We start from the raw sequence: 16,175 nt of genomic DNA on the forward strand, positions 1-16,175 counted from the left end.
TAGAAGGGCTGAACAACAGCTGTCCAAATCAGACTTTTAGCTATCTGGAGATGCCCCTCAATAGGATACACTCCAGAGATGTACCTATCCCAAAATGATGATATCCCAAACAAGGATATCCCAGAATAGGGACTCTGCAAGGGCTGTGGCATCCACTGAGGGTTATTTAAGACAGTGTTTCCCTCCCAGCCTCTTAGTCCAGCTCTTAGCTGGGAAGCCTACTGGACATGGGACTCAACTAAGAGCTGTACTCCCGCCGTTGGTCTTGTCTCAGGCAAACCCAGATTCTTCCCAGAGCCTCACTCCACATCTGTAAAATGTACCCATCCATTCCTAGAGCCGCAATGAGCAGGAGACGGACAATGTGTAGTGCTGTCATGACTGCACTCTGCGTTACTCTCTCCAGCTACCAGAAAAAAACAAAAACACCATCCAAGACAATTTAAGGTGAGCTAAAGTGTCCTCATGTCCAACATAAGATCTTGAGCTTGGCCTTTCGGCCATGGCAGCTGCCTTTCAGTAACTCGCCCAAATGACAAACACAAAGGGAAGAGGAGGGGACTCACTATATGTTCTCTAGGCCTTTTAGGAAACATGGAGTTGTTCCTTTGTCCACATACATGTGAATCTACAAGAAGGTCTAATGTACACCTCAAGGGAATTAGCACTGTTCAAAAAGGAATGCCCCATAAGTGTTACCACAGCAAAAACCGGAAGAGTCTACAATGTCTCCCAGGATGCCGTGGGCCTCATGGTAAACACGTTAAGGGCAAGACTCTCGCCAAGAGAATTAATGTGTGGGTTGAGCACATCAAGCACTCTAAGAGCAAAGACAGCTTCCTGAAGCAGGTGAAAGAGAACAATCAGAAGAAAAAGGAAGCCAAAGAGAAGGGCACCTGGGTTCAGCTGAAGCGCCAACATGCCTCACCTGGAGAAACACACTTTGTGAGGACTAACAGGAAGGAGCCTGAGCAACTGAAGCCCATTCCATACGAATTCATGGCCTAATGTGCAAAAAGAAATAAAGGTAAACAACTGTCTCGAGTATCCATAGGGCCTAGTCCAGTCCCATGGGGGCTCCACAGCTATTGGTCCACAGTTTATGGGTTTCCACTAGTTTGGCTAGCCATCTCTGTACGTTTTCCTATCATAATCTCAATGTCCCTTGCTTACAGAATCCCTCCTCTCTCTCATCGATTGGACTCCTGGAGCTCGGCCTGGCACCTAGCCATGGATCTCTGCATCTGTTTCCATATTAACTTGAACTGTTTGGGGGAGACCCAGACAGGGGGTCAGGATCCGTCCCTGGTGCATGAGCGGATTTTTTGGAACCTAGTGCCTAAGGTGTGACACTTTGCACAGCCTTGGTACAGCGGGGAGGGCCTTGGACCCACCTTAATTGAATGTACCAGGCTCTGCTGACTCCCCATGGGAGATCTTGACTTGGAGGAGGTGGGAATGGGGGGTGGTTTGGGGGGAAGGCTGGGGGACAGGAAGAGGGAGGAGGGGGGAATCTGTGGTTGGTATGTAAAAAGAAAATAAAATTAAAAAAAAAAAAAAGAAAGAAAGAAAGGACCTGGACCGAAAAAAAAAATCCTTGTCTTGGGTCTTTTCAGAACAAACTTTTGCAGCCCACCCTTAGGGATAACCAAAGCAAGGCAAGAGGCCAGGGGTTCAATTCAGTGTTGCCCCATAAATCCTGTCACTGCCCCAACAACCCAACCAGGCTGTTTACCTCTGGCTCCTTAGTTTGGCTGCTTGCCTTAATCTTGAGAAGTCAATTACCTTTCCTGAAAGTTACATGGAGAAATTGAGGGGTGTAGACATATAAGGGGTGTGGACAACTATGATGTTAATGGGGAGACAAGGACAGCCTGGGAGCCATGGTGATACCAAGGTAGGAGGAAATGCAGAGCTTTCTGTCTTCTCTAGGTGAAAGCAGATTTAGCAAACTCAAAGAAAACAACTCCTGAAGCAGAGGTTAGAACTGTGCCAGTTTCGTGACACAGAGGAAGCAGTTTCCAGAAAGGACACACTGATGAGGTCCGACAGCTCTGTGGCCACTCCCAGGGGAGCGGATGGGCAAGCATGTCTCTTGGACAGGTAAGAACGCCCCACCCACCCACCACATGAGCCCCTGGGGGGTGGGGGACACACCTGACTGCCAGTGATGGATGCCCCCACTTTTAGTTAATTACCCTAATTCCTCACACATGCAGAGGTTCAGAACTTGCAACACACCCATTATCTTGCTTCAGCTTGTAGCCACCCCACAGGGGAAGTGTCTACGTCTCTATTATGTATGTGAACAAGATAAAACTCAGAAAGGGGAGGTGGTGGGACTCATACAGGTAGCACATGACAGCTGCATGCCCTGCTGGCCTGCTCTGTTCCCTCCTGAGCACTTCCACAGAATATGACAAGCATAAGTGTTGGCAGAATGAGAAACTAAGCAGAACTGTTACCTCACATTCATCATGACAGCCTCCAGCTTTGCAGAGTTCTTATGTGCAAGCCCTCACCTAAGGGACCCTCCTGGAAAGCCTTAACCTCCTCCAAGACACTCACTACCTTGAGATGTGCCAGAGATAATGGCACATCCTTTATGCGAATTCTGCCTTCAAGGTTACATGCTTCTTCCAAATCTTGTCCAAAAATTTGTGACTATTTTTTCCATATCCCTGGCCACACCAAAGGAGCATAATAATACTAATTCATATTATTATAACATTCACCCTGAGAATTCCTTTGAAATTGTTAAATAATAGCTCCCATTTCTCAAGTTCTGGCTGTGTGTCGGATCTTGGGCTTTGCACACCATCCCTATCACCAACGCCATATGAGGCAGCTCATGATAAGACAGCTAGTTGTCCATCCGAGAGAAAATTTCCTTTCCTCCATAGAGACTTGAAACTCCCCTGGCTCCTTTGCAGCTAGTCTGGCCATGTGACCACATTTAGATGGAGGAGGTGTTATTGCAAGTGATGTGTGCAACCCTGGGTCGTTTCTCGACTCCAAAGGCAAGCCCTTACTGTGACCCCTCTCTCCTCTTGCTGTTCTACAAATGTGGTGATGGTTTGGTTGTGATCATGCACAAGAAGGCAGTCTCAGAAGGCGGGGCCTGGGTGGGAGGAGCTCTGGGTGCTGGAAAACCCTCCTCAGTAGACCTTCCCCAACCAGCAGGTTGCTCTCCTGTTTCAGGTATATAAGAGGGAAAGAGATCTACCTTGCTGAGACCACTGTAATATTAGAGTCTCTTGGCTAGGATAAGTCTATATTTAAAGAATGTGGTATTCTAGTGCCCATTTCACAGGTAGAAGAGGCAGGGATCAAGAAGACTAAAGGCCTTGTGGAAGTTCATGCAGTACAAAGCAAGGATCTAAGCCCATGGCTATTGGATTCTGAAGTCTCAGCAATAAGATTTGTTGACTCATTTATTCAACTAAGGCTTAACAGTTATGTAATCGAAGCAGGAGTTCTCTTGGCTTTGCCTAGACTGAAGGCCGTAAATCTTCATTATCCTCCATTTCTTCCTGGAATGCCCTTGCTCAGAGAATGGGTTGTCCTAGGATGCAGATGAGAGTTCATTTTGAAACTGTTCTCTGTGAAGCTGTAAATGTGTAGATGGCTCAGATATGGACCCAAATCCTTACATACACTGCTTGCAGAGGACAGAAAGAACTGGCCAAAGAGAGGAAGAGGTAGGCCAGAGCCATCTGGTGCTCTAAAGGCTTCTTTTTTTTTTTTTTTTTTTTTTTTGGTTTTTCGAGACAGGGTTTCTCTGTGTAGCTTTGCGCCTTTCCTGGAACTCACTCGGTAGCCCAGGCTGGCCTCGAACTCACAAAGATCCGCCTGGCTCTGCCTCCCGAGTGCTGGGATTAAAGGCGTGTGCCACCACCGCCCGGCTGCTCTAAAGGCTTCTTATAAAAGAGCTGGCATTTGAAGAGTGAGACGCATCTAAGAAAACACCTTATTCCTTAGTATGTGCTGTACTGTTTCTCCAAGAATATTTGGCATTCATGGATGTCCATACATAATTCTGTACGCTTCCTCATCACACACATTTGTGCAGTGTAGATATATATATATGCAGTGTGTATTTATGTATGTGCATGCATGTGTGTATGTGCTGCTTGTGTGTGTGTGTACAGTTTGTATATGTGTGCAGTGTGTATTCAGTGTGTATGTGTGCAGTTTGTGTGTATGTGTACAATGTGTGTGTGTGCAGTTTGTATGAATGCAGCATGTGTATATGTGTGCAGAGTGTGTTTGCAAGTGTCTGTTTAGTGTGTGTGCAATACGTATGAGCAATGTGTATGCAGTGTGTGAGCAGTGTGTATGAGCAGTGTACGTGAACAGTTTGTGTGTGCAGTGTGTGTGTGTTTGCACATGCACATGACCACATGTGCACCAATCACCCACCTGTGGAAATAGGCTACAGGGATTGTAAGGCCACAGAGTAGCTCTCAAAGGAGGTGAATGGGTCCCAGGTCCAGGCCAAGCATCTGAGCAGAGACCAGAGCTTCCTGAGCCGTGCTGGAGAGTCTCTTCTAGAAGACTTAATGGTGGAAGCCTCAGGGAAGAGGGGCCCAAAAGACAGAGCACCACTGTTAGGAAGCCCTGCATCCATGGATGTTTACCTCATCTCTGTCCTTCCATGTGGAGTTTGTGTCCTGTGAAAGGTGCAGCCTTGCGTCCTCCCACTCCTGCACTGCCTTTTCTCTTCTTAATTGCATCTGTTTGGTAACTCTGAACCAGCTGTGCATCAACAAAAAACAAAGCGGCAGGGACAGAGAAGACCCTCCTCAGATGCCTGTGTTCTCGCCTCACCCTAACCCCAGAGATGCCCAGGGTCCCTCCCCACTCTAGGCTCACAACCCAAAAGTCCTGAGTAGTGGCCATCATGCATGGTGTTCCCAAGGATGGTGAGCAAATGCCAGCAGGCACTGCTGGAGAGACAGACACCAGGCAAAATGTCACGGGTGGAAGCACTCGGGGACAGAAGCACAGTGCTTGGGGCTCGAAGCTCCTGATGCAGCTGCCAGGCACAGAACTCATTAGCCACAGAGGATGACTAGTCAGGCAAGAAAGGACACCATCAGAAGGCAAAGCAACAGCCACAGTGTCAGGGCATGAGCAAGATCTCTCATAACTCCCCAAGAATTCACCAGGACTTGGCTGGGACTCCTCATTGACCTTGAACTTAAATCTCTACGTCAATCCAAGCATCTAAGCAGTACCATCTTTGCTTTACAAATGGGGGAAACTGAGGCACTAAGCACATATGTGACATGGAACAAGCCATCCGTCTGGTAAGAGGTAGTCGAGGGTGCTCAGTCAGGATGCCAGTGAAGGGTTCTGGAAGAAGTCATTAAATAAAGGAAGTAAAAAGGAAATGGGGTGTTATTCTTGGTACTGTTGATGATGCTGAGCTGACAGAAGTTTTCAAAACTCTGACCCCCAGAAAGAAATGCATTTCCCATCAAACCCTCAGACATATATTGTAACTGTCACCTTAGTGTCTGGAATCAATCATCATGTAGGATGAGACTCTCATTGGTTTGGTTTGGTTTTGAGACAGGATCTCACTCTAGTCCTGTCTAGCTATTCATCTCAGCCCATGTAGCCTCTAACTCATGACACCCCTCCTGCTTCAACCTCCCAAATACTAGGATCACTTACAGGTATGCACCACCATACCCAGCTTGATATTTTCCACTATATTTCATTTTGAATAGATTTGTGACAAAAGTTCAACAAATTACTTTTCAAATACCCTTGAGGGTCAGTCTTTGGCAAGCACTGGCCAGGATAGTCAGCAGAGCAGAAGGGGAGTCGTGGGACATATGGCAAGGCTGAGATGGGCTATGTGGGGGGGATTCAGATACCAAAACCTGAATTGGCAAGAGAAGCCTTTTCTTGATGCCATACAAGGGTGGAACTGGCATTTGAAAGGAGATGTCTCCTTAACTCTACAACCTAGACACCTCACTACCATCCCATAGTCTCAGTCTGTCAGTTTAGCACTATTCCATGTCAAGTATGGTGCCTAGGGCTTGCATGCATAGCTCACATAGCTTCCTAGTTGGCTTGAAGAAATGAAACTTCAAAAGACACCTTGTGACCAGCATTAATAGCCCTTGAAAGTCATGGGGGATGATCAGCACCATAACAACAAAGCAACAGGCTGGGATGAGGACTTCAAATGACAGATGGCTATGAAAAAGCACAGCTGCTGCCCATGACCAGGTGCACATGGGCATCCAATCATGGGTTTCCCACAAGCAGACTGCTTATGGCTGCCCTGTGGCTACACAGGGTCATGGAGCTCCAGCTACTTGGGAAAAAAAAACAGGTGAAGTGCATCAGTAGAACACAGTCATTAAATTATGTATCCAATCACAATGAAACATCACTACAACACCTACAAGAACGGATGAAGTTAGAAAGGTGCACAGTACAGACTGAGATTCGATGCCTAGATATGATGAAAACAGCTAATAAAAGCTGTGTTTACACAGAAACACGCCCTGAGGGGAGTAGCTGCTGGTCCCCATGGGATAAGTTACCCATGTTTCATTCTTGTCTCCATATGCATCTCTAAGGGACACATTGAGTTATATGCCTAGGAACAGGTGGTTTGGAGGGGACAGTCCACTTCATAGAGGGCAGATGCACTCCTTGTATGAAAGTCTGGGGGCAGAAGTTACCTTGGGTAGTGGCATTGCATCCAGCTAGGCTCAGCTATCAGTGGTCTTCCATATTTAGCAGCTCTAGAGGGGTGCCTGGCCTCCAGGTCCTTCTCACAGCAGGAACTGACATTGTATCCAGGAGAGGAGTCAGGGCCAGGGAATGGAATGGCAAGAACATTACTCCAGAGATCAGGTAAAGAAGTTCCGCCCCTGGAGATGAGATCTGACAGGCCAATAAAGGCCTCCTAATACCTCTGATCCCCATGTGCCTTTGATATCATGTCGCATTTTCTGCTTGAGTGAGAGGCTCTGCCAATTTGAAGAGATCAGAAGTTTTCATTCACAGTGGAAGAAGCCTGGCTTCCCTACCAACAGCAGCCTGGAGACCAAGTCTCTGGTAGCAGTCTCATGCAAAAAGGACAAGTTCTGTGTGGCCTTCAATGTCACACAGAATAGAAACCCCCAACCCTCCTGAGGGTAGAGTGTAGAAGACAAGTAGAGAACCCAGAGGAGATTTCAGGCCCAGAGGCTGGGAAAATGGTTCCGATGGCAAAGTGCTTTCCATGCAAGCATGGGAACCTAAGTTCAGTCCTCAAAATCCAGATGAAAAGGTCAGTTACAGTTGTATGCACTTACAATCCCAGCTCTGGGGCAATGAAGACAGGAAGATACATGAGGGTCCCTGGCCAGCCAGCTGCACCTGATTGGGGAGCTCCAAGTCAGTGATAAACCCTGTATCAAGAACAAGGTAAATGGTACCTGAAGAATGACACTTGGGGGTGTCTTGTTCTCCACATTTGCACACACAAATGAATGTGCACCTGCACATGCACACAGAAAGATTCCAGGTCCAGGTCTGTCAAGTGGCGACCACAACTGAGCCATTCAAGTACCCTCTATGAAAAAGGAAGTGGAAGGAATGAAGGAGAATTTATTTAGTACCTACTGATGACAGTGTCTCCACCTCTGGTTTTTCTTTAACTAGTTTTCCCATTTGACTAATGGGAACAGAAGTCATCCAGGTAGAAATGACTAGAGGCATCTTCTGATCCCTCCAGAATGCCAGAAATCCTGGGCTATTTTCGGCACCCATCAGCCTCTCTAACAACTTGCACACCTGCTCTCAAGAGCAGATCACATGACTGCACTCATGCCTCTGTGCAGAAGGCTTCCTGGGGCAGGTAGCTGGAACCTGGTAGCAAAAGATTTGGGTGCCACACTGACTGGAGTTAACTCAGACTCAGAAGTTTCCACAAATTGGTCTCATGGAGTCTCTCCGTTCCAAGTCCCTAAATGAAGGCAGTTCTGATAGAGAGGAGGAAGCCAGAGTGGCAAATAGAAGAGTCCATGAACATGTTTTAACTCTAAGTGAAGAACCTTGTGTACCTCAGACCCAGGCATTTGCCCTTCCGGAGGCAGAGAGACTGTCTCTGTGTCCCCTTTGGCTTCAATGGGGGAAAGCCATGGACCCTGAGTTTATAAGTCACAGCATCTCCTACATTGAGGGCACAACTCTACTTACTGTGTGAGCCAGGGTATAGTTATCAGAATGGACTTCTGGCTACTGAGTTCTACTGGTGCATGTGATACAGACCCAACAGGGTGTCCTGGCTGCCTTGGTTGGGCAGAATGTCCTGAGTCCTCTCAGACACTCCAGAGATCTGACGTGGTCATGGGTAACAAGGAAGGCAGTGCCCTGTAACCAAGTTCTTCACTTCTCTCACATCTCTGCATCACCCCTTCTTCACCTCCTAGATTCTCAAGAAGAATAACAGATGAGTTAGCAACTACACCTGTTATGGACATCCTCCCATGTTTCTTTATGGCATCATGGCTTTTACAATATGCATTGCTAGAGAACTCCATTTCCCACCCAGCCTTGTGACACCATCCTGGAAGTGGAACACAACAAAAGTTGCAAACTGGATCTCACAGGAAAGTGCTCAGCTAATTTGGACCTTGAGCAGAGCTCTTTTTCCTCCCTCTCTTCCTGTCCTCAATGCAGGAAATAACCCAGGCGACTCCATGATCCAAATGCTCCTTAAAAATTCATTACAACAACAATAAAACCACTGAACATAATACTAGAGGCAATACTCAGAACTTAAGAGAGGAATAAGGATGACCAAGAGACCCTGGAAATAAAACAAATGAAGCTATAATCTAATGAGGAAAAAAAGCACACATCTAAACACAAACCAGCAAAAAAAAAAAATCAAAATAACTGCCATCTACACATGCCTTTCAATAATAACTCTAAATAGTAATGACTTCGACTCTTCAATCAAAAGACACAGGCTAGTTGAATGGATTAAGAAATAAAACCCATCGGTCATTGTCTATAAGAAATTCATCTAGCTTTAGAGATAGACTCTACTCAAAGTGAAAAAATAGTGCCTTAGTTAGGGTTTCCATTACTGTGATGAAACACCATGACCAAAAAGCAAGTTGGGGAGGAAAGGGTTTATTTGCCTTACACTTCACCATTGCTGTTCATCCCTGAAGGAAGTCAGGACAGGAATTCAAACAAGGCAGGATCCTGAAGGCAGGAGCTGATGCAGAGACCATGGAGGGGAGCTACTTATTAGCTTGCTCCTCATGCCTCGCTCAGCCTAATTTCTCATAGAACCCAAGGCCACTACCCCAGAGATGCCACCCACAATAGACTGGTCCCTCCTCAATCAATCACTAATTAAGAAATGCCTCACAGCAGAATCTTATGGAGGCATCTTCTCAATTGAGGTTCCCTCCTTTCAGATGACTCTAGTTTGTGTGTGTGCCAAGTTGACAAAAGACCAGCCAGCACAGATAGAAAAAAAAAAGTTTTTCAAGCAGGCATTGTCATCCCAATATCTGACAAAATAGACTTCCAACTAAATCTAAACAGAAAAGACAAAGAAGGGCACTTCATTCCAGTTAAGAGATCAATTAATTAGGAAAATATCACAACATTAAACATATATGCACCAAACTCTAGGGCATCCAATTTCATAAAAAGCATACTAATGGAATTAAAGACATTGACTAACACAAACCCAATAGTAGGTGATTTCAGCACCCCACTATATATGTGACATGAAAGCAGGAGTGGGCGCCAGATACAGCTTGAAATCCAAGGAGTCTGTATAACAAGCAAAGGAATTTATTAGAGGATAAAACTTACTACAGCCTGAAAACCCAAGCTGTGGTCAACGCTGATCTTCTGCCTGGTCCGTTCAGCATTCAAACCATGAAGGAGTGAAGACAGCCACATATGATCATCCCAGGTCTTAAGGGTCCTGAGAGGCCACATCCCAGGGGCATGTACTTCAAGGTCATAGGCAGGTGTAGCAGTTACTTGCTATCTCTCTAGGGGCAGTGCTTCAAGGTCATAATCAGAACAGCTATCCACTACAAAACGAGGTGAACATAGTTAGAGCACACAAATGCTTGAATGTCTTAATGAAACCTGGCGCTATAGATAATGCATATATACCAATAAATATTACAGACATTTAGTTGGTTGTAGTCGTGTTTTTCAAATTATTAATAATAACCTGCATTTCATAACATAATTTTTATGTAGTTTGTCTAGCTTGTTGTTTGTGCTTGTGTTGGGGATAGGATATTACTATGTAGCCTAGGCCAGCTTCAACTTCCATAGTGCTGGAATTATAATCTGTGCTACCATACCTAGCAATTCAATGTCATTTTTATGCTTGTCTAGTATTTTTTCATATGACTTTAGCAGTGATCAGAAAACATTTTATTTAAAGACCTGATAGTGCACTTTTTTTCATCTTTGGGACATATGATTCCTTATCACAGTGACTCAACCCTGCCACAATAATGCTGGAGCAACAGACCATTCACATGGGCTGTGTCCCAATAAAATTTTACTGACAAAAGCTGGTAGGTTTCACCCAAGGACCTTAATCTTCTGACCCCCCAGCTACACCATCATTTATTGAATCAATCTCTCCGATATTGATCAGGCTGGCACTCAGCTTGGGGCAATTATAAATATGCCCACAGGAAGGACTTTAGTGCTGAGATCTTTATTGCTGTTGTTGCTTCTAGTCACCTTTATGACGATTTCTTTCTCGTGGTTTCTCAGAAGAATTACACTTTTAAGCCTCTTGAGTCATAAGATCACACCCAGAATGCATTAAAATTTTCTATTAAGTTGTGTTGTTGTCATTGTTTTGGTGAGCCAGACCTTGTGCTTAGCCCTGTATCTTTTTCTTTCCTTGTTCTTGGTATGAAGGGTAACCATGGTGAGGGACTGCAAAGGGTGAAGAAGGTGATAGAAGGTAAAAATGGGTGTGAAAGTCATGGTGGTGCTCATAGATACCCTTCCAAGGGAATCTCTTCATGTGGGGTAGGAGGGGATGACACCAACTCTAAGACATATTATTGTTCTCCTTGTTGCCTCTGTTTTTTCTCTTTGTTTGAGTGAAGGCTAAATAGGATCATTACCTAGTTTATAAAGATTACCTCAAATCCCTACTGGAGCCTCAATAATGGGCTAGATGATCCCACAATAGGAATTCTGTTCTATCACACTGCCAATTACTGAAGTGTAAAGATGTCACATCTTCTGCTTCCCTTGTAAGTCTTGCCCTTGAATGTGGCCATCTCCCATACCCCCCCAACATCTTTGTAGTGTCAATGGTAACCACACCCACATTGTCAAAGAGACATTTGGCAAGTGATTGAGTAAATTAGCAAATGAATCCATATTTTAAAAATTCCAAGGAGTTGACCTTGGATACCCTTGACCAGATGTTCATGACCCATTATTGAGGCTCCAGTAGGGATTTGAGGTCATCTTTATAAACTAGGTAATGATCCTATTTAGCCTTCACTCAAACAAAGAGAAAAACAGAGGCAACAAGGAGAACAATAATATGTCTTAGAGTTGGTGTCAACCCCTCCTACCCTACCTGAAAAGATTCCCTTGTTAGGGTATCTGTGAGCACCACCATGACTTTCACACCTGTATTTACCTTCCACCATCCTCTTCATCCTTTGTGGTTCCTCACCATAGTAACCCCTCTTACCATGGACCAAGACTGAAAACCACTGTCACCTATGCCAAAATCAAGCTAATGAATAATTGAACATGTTCACCTACATTCCTTTTCACCTTGAATTTTTCATGAAACCAAATGGCAGTTTCCAAAGGTGAAAAACTGTGATTCTTTCCAAATACCTGTGAAGCGAAAATTGCTAGTTTCACACAACACTCCCACTGCTGACTATTATTATGATGCTTGCAACTTGAGCAGGAAGACATGAAACCTGGGTTCTGGCTCCAACAAACCTCAGATGTCCCACAGCCAGACTTGCCCATGCTAAGAAGAGAGATACAGACAGAGAGAGACAGAGACAGAGACTGAGAGACAGACAGACAGACAGACAGACAGACAGAGACAGAGACAGACAGACAGAGATGGAGGGGGGGCGCCTTCTGCAGGTCCCAACCATCATGTCTGTCATCATCATTCCTGTGAATTGTTAGGTCTCAAACCCAGGACAAGTACTCACTCACTCCTCCCAGCACTTCTCACTCCTTCCCCTACCCTAAACCTGGGTTTCTGCTTCCCTTTCCCCAGCCTGATCCCTACATAAGTTTGTGATTTTGCCTGTACTGTTCTCTCTCTTGGCCTGGGCCATCTCTCTTGGTCAGTGGCTCCTCTCTTGCTCTCTGTCTCCCTCTCTCCTCTTATGGACTGATTTAGTCTGCCAGCCATGTTCAGCTTGGACTCTTCCTTCTGCCTGCTTTCTCCTTAATATCTACAATAAAAATCGTCTCCATACTTTAAGAATGGTCATGGCCTCCTCCTTTTAGTTCATTTTTTTCATTCATTTGGTGCCAAAACCCGGGATTACACATTGACCCTCACACATTGATAGTAGAAGACTTCAATATCCCATTCTCACCAACAGACAGGTTATCTAGACAAAAGCTAAACAAAGAAGTTAAAGGATATTATGGACCCAATGGACCTAACAGATATCTACAGAACATTTTACCCAAACACAAAAGAATATACCTTCTTCTCAATACCTCACAGAACTTTCTCCAAAATTGACCACATACTCAGACACAAAGTAAGTCTCAACAGATACAAGAAAACTGAAATAAACCCCGGCATTCTATTAGACCAACATGGATTAAAGCTGCATTTCAACAAAAAGAGAAACAACAAAAGCCTACAAACTCATAGAAATTGAACAGCTATATTGAATGACTACTGGGTCAAGGCATAAAGAAAGAAAGAACTTAAAGACTTCCTAGAACTCAGTGAAAATGAATGCATAACATACCCAAACTTATAGGACACAATGAAAGCAGTACTAAGAAGAAAGTTCATAGTACTAAGTGCCTACATAAAAAAAAAATGGAGAGATCTCAAACTAGTAATCTAACAGCACACCTAAAAACTCTAGAACAAAAGGAAGCAAGCACACCCAAGAGAAGTAGATGGCAAGAAATAATCAAACTGAGAGGTGAAATAAATAAAATAGAAACAAAGAGAACAATATAAAGACTCAATGAAACAAAGAGTTGGTTCTTTGAGAAAATCAACTAGACAAACCCTTATCCAAACTAACTAAAAGGCAGAGAAAGAATATCCAAATTAACAAAATCAGAAACAAAATGAGGGACATAACAGACATCCAGGAAATTCAAGGTTCATTAGATCATACTTTTAAAAGCTGTACTCCAAAAAAATGGAAAATCTAAAAGAAATGGAGAATTTTCTCAATAAATATCACTTACCAAAGATAAAGAAAGATCAGATAAACAGTTTACATAGATCTATAATCCCCTAAGGAAGGAAATAGAAGCAGTCAGTCATTCAAAGTCTCCCAATAAAAAGACCAGGGCCAGACAGTTTTAGTGCAGAATTTTATCAGACTTGCAAAGAAGAGCTAATACCAATACTCCTTAAATTATTCCACAACATAGAAACAAAAGGTACATTGCCAAATTCATTTTATGAGGCCACAGTCACCCTGATACCCAAAACACACAAAGATTCTACAAAGAGAATTACAGACTATTTCACTCATGAACATATATACAAAAATACTCAATAAAATACTTGCAAACCAAAACCAAGAACACATCAAAAAGATTATTCACTATGACCAAATAGGCTTCATCCCAGAGATTCAATGAATATCAACCAATGTAGTCCACCATATAAACAAATTAAAAGAAAAAGATCATCTCTTTAGATGCTGAAAAAGTCTTTGACAAAATCCAACAAACCTTCATGATAAAAGTATTGGAGAGATCAAGGATACAAGGGACATACCTAAACATAATAAAGGCAGTTTACAGCAAGCCTATAGCCAACATCAAATTAAATGGAGAGAAAATCAAAGCAATTCCACTAAAATCAGGGACAAGTCAAAGCTGCCCACTTTCCCCAAATTTATTCAATACAGTACTTGAAATTCTAGCTAGAGCAATAAGACAACTGAAGGAGATAAGGGGATATAAATTGGAAAGGAAGAAGTCAATGGTATCATTATTCACAAATGATATGATAGTATATGGAAGTGACCCCAAAAATTCTACCAGGGAACTCCTACAGCTGATAAATACCTTCAGTAATGTGGCAGGATACAAGATTATCTTTTTTAAAAAAAGTAGCTTTCCTATATATAAATGATTAATGGGCTGAGAAAGAAATTATGGAAACAACACCCTTCACAATAGCCACAAATAATATAAAACATCTTGGTGTAACTCTAACCAAGCAAGTAAAATTCCTGTATGACAAGATCTTCAAATCTTAAAAGAAAGAAATTGGAGGAGATATCAGAACATGGAAAGATCTCCCACATTCATGGATCAGTAGGATCCTTACCACCTTACCAAAAGCAATCTACAGATGCAACACAATTCTCATTAAAGTCCCAACACAATTCTTTGTATTAACCCTGAAAGAACAATATTCAACTTCATATGGAAAAACAAAAAAACCCAGGATAGCTAAAACAATCCTGTACAATAAAAGAACTTCTGGAGGTATCAGCATCCCAGATTTTAAGCTCTACTACAGGGATGTAGTAATAAAAACTGCATGGTATTGGTATAAAAACAGATAGGTGGGTCAACAGAATTTAATTCAAGACACAGACCTATAGATAACTGATTTTCAACAAAGAAGCCAAAATTATAGAATGGGGGAAAAAGGCATCTTCAACAAATGGCGCTGATAAAACTAGATGTCTGCATGTAGAAGAATGCAAATAAATTCATATCTACCACCCTGCACAAAACTCAAATCCAAGTGGATAAAAGACCTCAACATAAATCCAGATACTCTGAACCTGATAGAAGAGAAAGTAGGAAATAGCCTTGAACACATTGGCACAGGATACAACTTCCTGAATGGAACACCAATAGTGCAGACACTAAGATCAACAATAATAAATGGGACTTCCTGAAACTAAAAAGCTTCTGTAAAGCAAAGGACAACATCTATAGGACAAAATGGCAGCCTACAAATGGGAAAAGATCTTCACCAACTGTACATCTGACAGAGGACTGATACCCAAAATATATCAAGAAACTAGACATCAAAAACACAAATAATTCAATAGAAAAAAAGGAATCTAAACAGAGAATTCTCAATAGAAGACTCCCAAATGTCCAAGAAACACTTTAAAAGTGTTCAACATCCTTAGTTATTAGGGAAATGCAAATCAAAATGACTCGGAGATTCCACCTTACACCTGTCAGAATGGCTAAGGTCAGATACACAAGTGACAACTTAATGCTGGAAAGGATGTGGAGCAAAGGGAATACTCCACTGCTGATGGAAATGCAAATTTGTACAGTCACTTTGGAAATCAATATGGCAGTCTCAGAAAATTGAGAATCAACCTACCTAAAGACCTAGCTATATCACTCTTGGGCATATACCCAAAGGATACTCAACCATAACATAAGGATACTTGCTAAACTATGTTCGTAGCAGCTTTATTCATAATAGCTAGATCCTGGAAATGTAGATGTCCCTGAAATGAAGAATGGATAAAGAATATGTAGTACATTTGCACAATGGAGTATTATTCAGCTGTTAAAAAACAATGACATCATCAAATTTGCAGGCAAATGGATGGAAACAGAAATGAACTCATCCTGAGTGAGATAACCCAGACCCAGAAAGACAAACATGGTATGTACTCACTAATAAGTGGATATTAGTAAAGTAAAGGAAAATTATGCTATAATCCACAGACCCAGAGAGCTAAGTAGCAGCAGGTAGGGTTCAAGCAGGGAAGCTCCCTGGGAAGGAAAAATAGAATAGATTTTGTGGGTGAATTGGGGGTGGGTGGAGATGGGTACAGGAAGGATCAGGCAGAGGTTGAGGGAGAGAGTACTGGGAGAGAAGACTGGAATTGGGGGGCATTTGAGGGGTGATGTGGAAATCTAGTTCAGTGAAAACTCCCTGGAATCTACAAGGATGACCCTAA

General features: G+C 43.2%; 1 pseudogene; it reads left to right on the forward strand.

The window, feature by feature from the left end:
* Positions 1-532: 532 nt before the first annotated feature.
* On the forward strand, positions 533-1,008 carry LOC128123798 (60S ribosomal protein L21-like; annotated as a pseudogene).
* The last annotated feature ends 15,167 nt before the right edge of the window (positions 1,009-16,175 follow it).

The sequence above is a fragment of the Peromyscus californicus genome, unplaced genomic scaffold (assembly GCF_007827085.1).
Source record: "Peromyscus californicus insignis strain IS unplaced genomic scaffold, ASM782708v3 Scaffold_4__1_contigs__length_199733344, whole genome shotgun sequence".
NCBI lineage: Eukaryota > Metazoa > Chordata > Mammalia > Rodentia > Cricetidae > Peromyscus > Peromyscus californicus.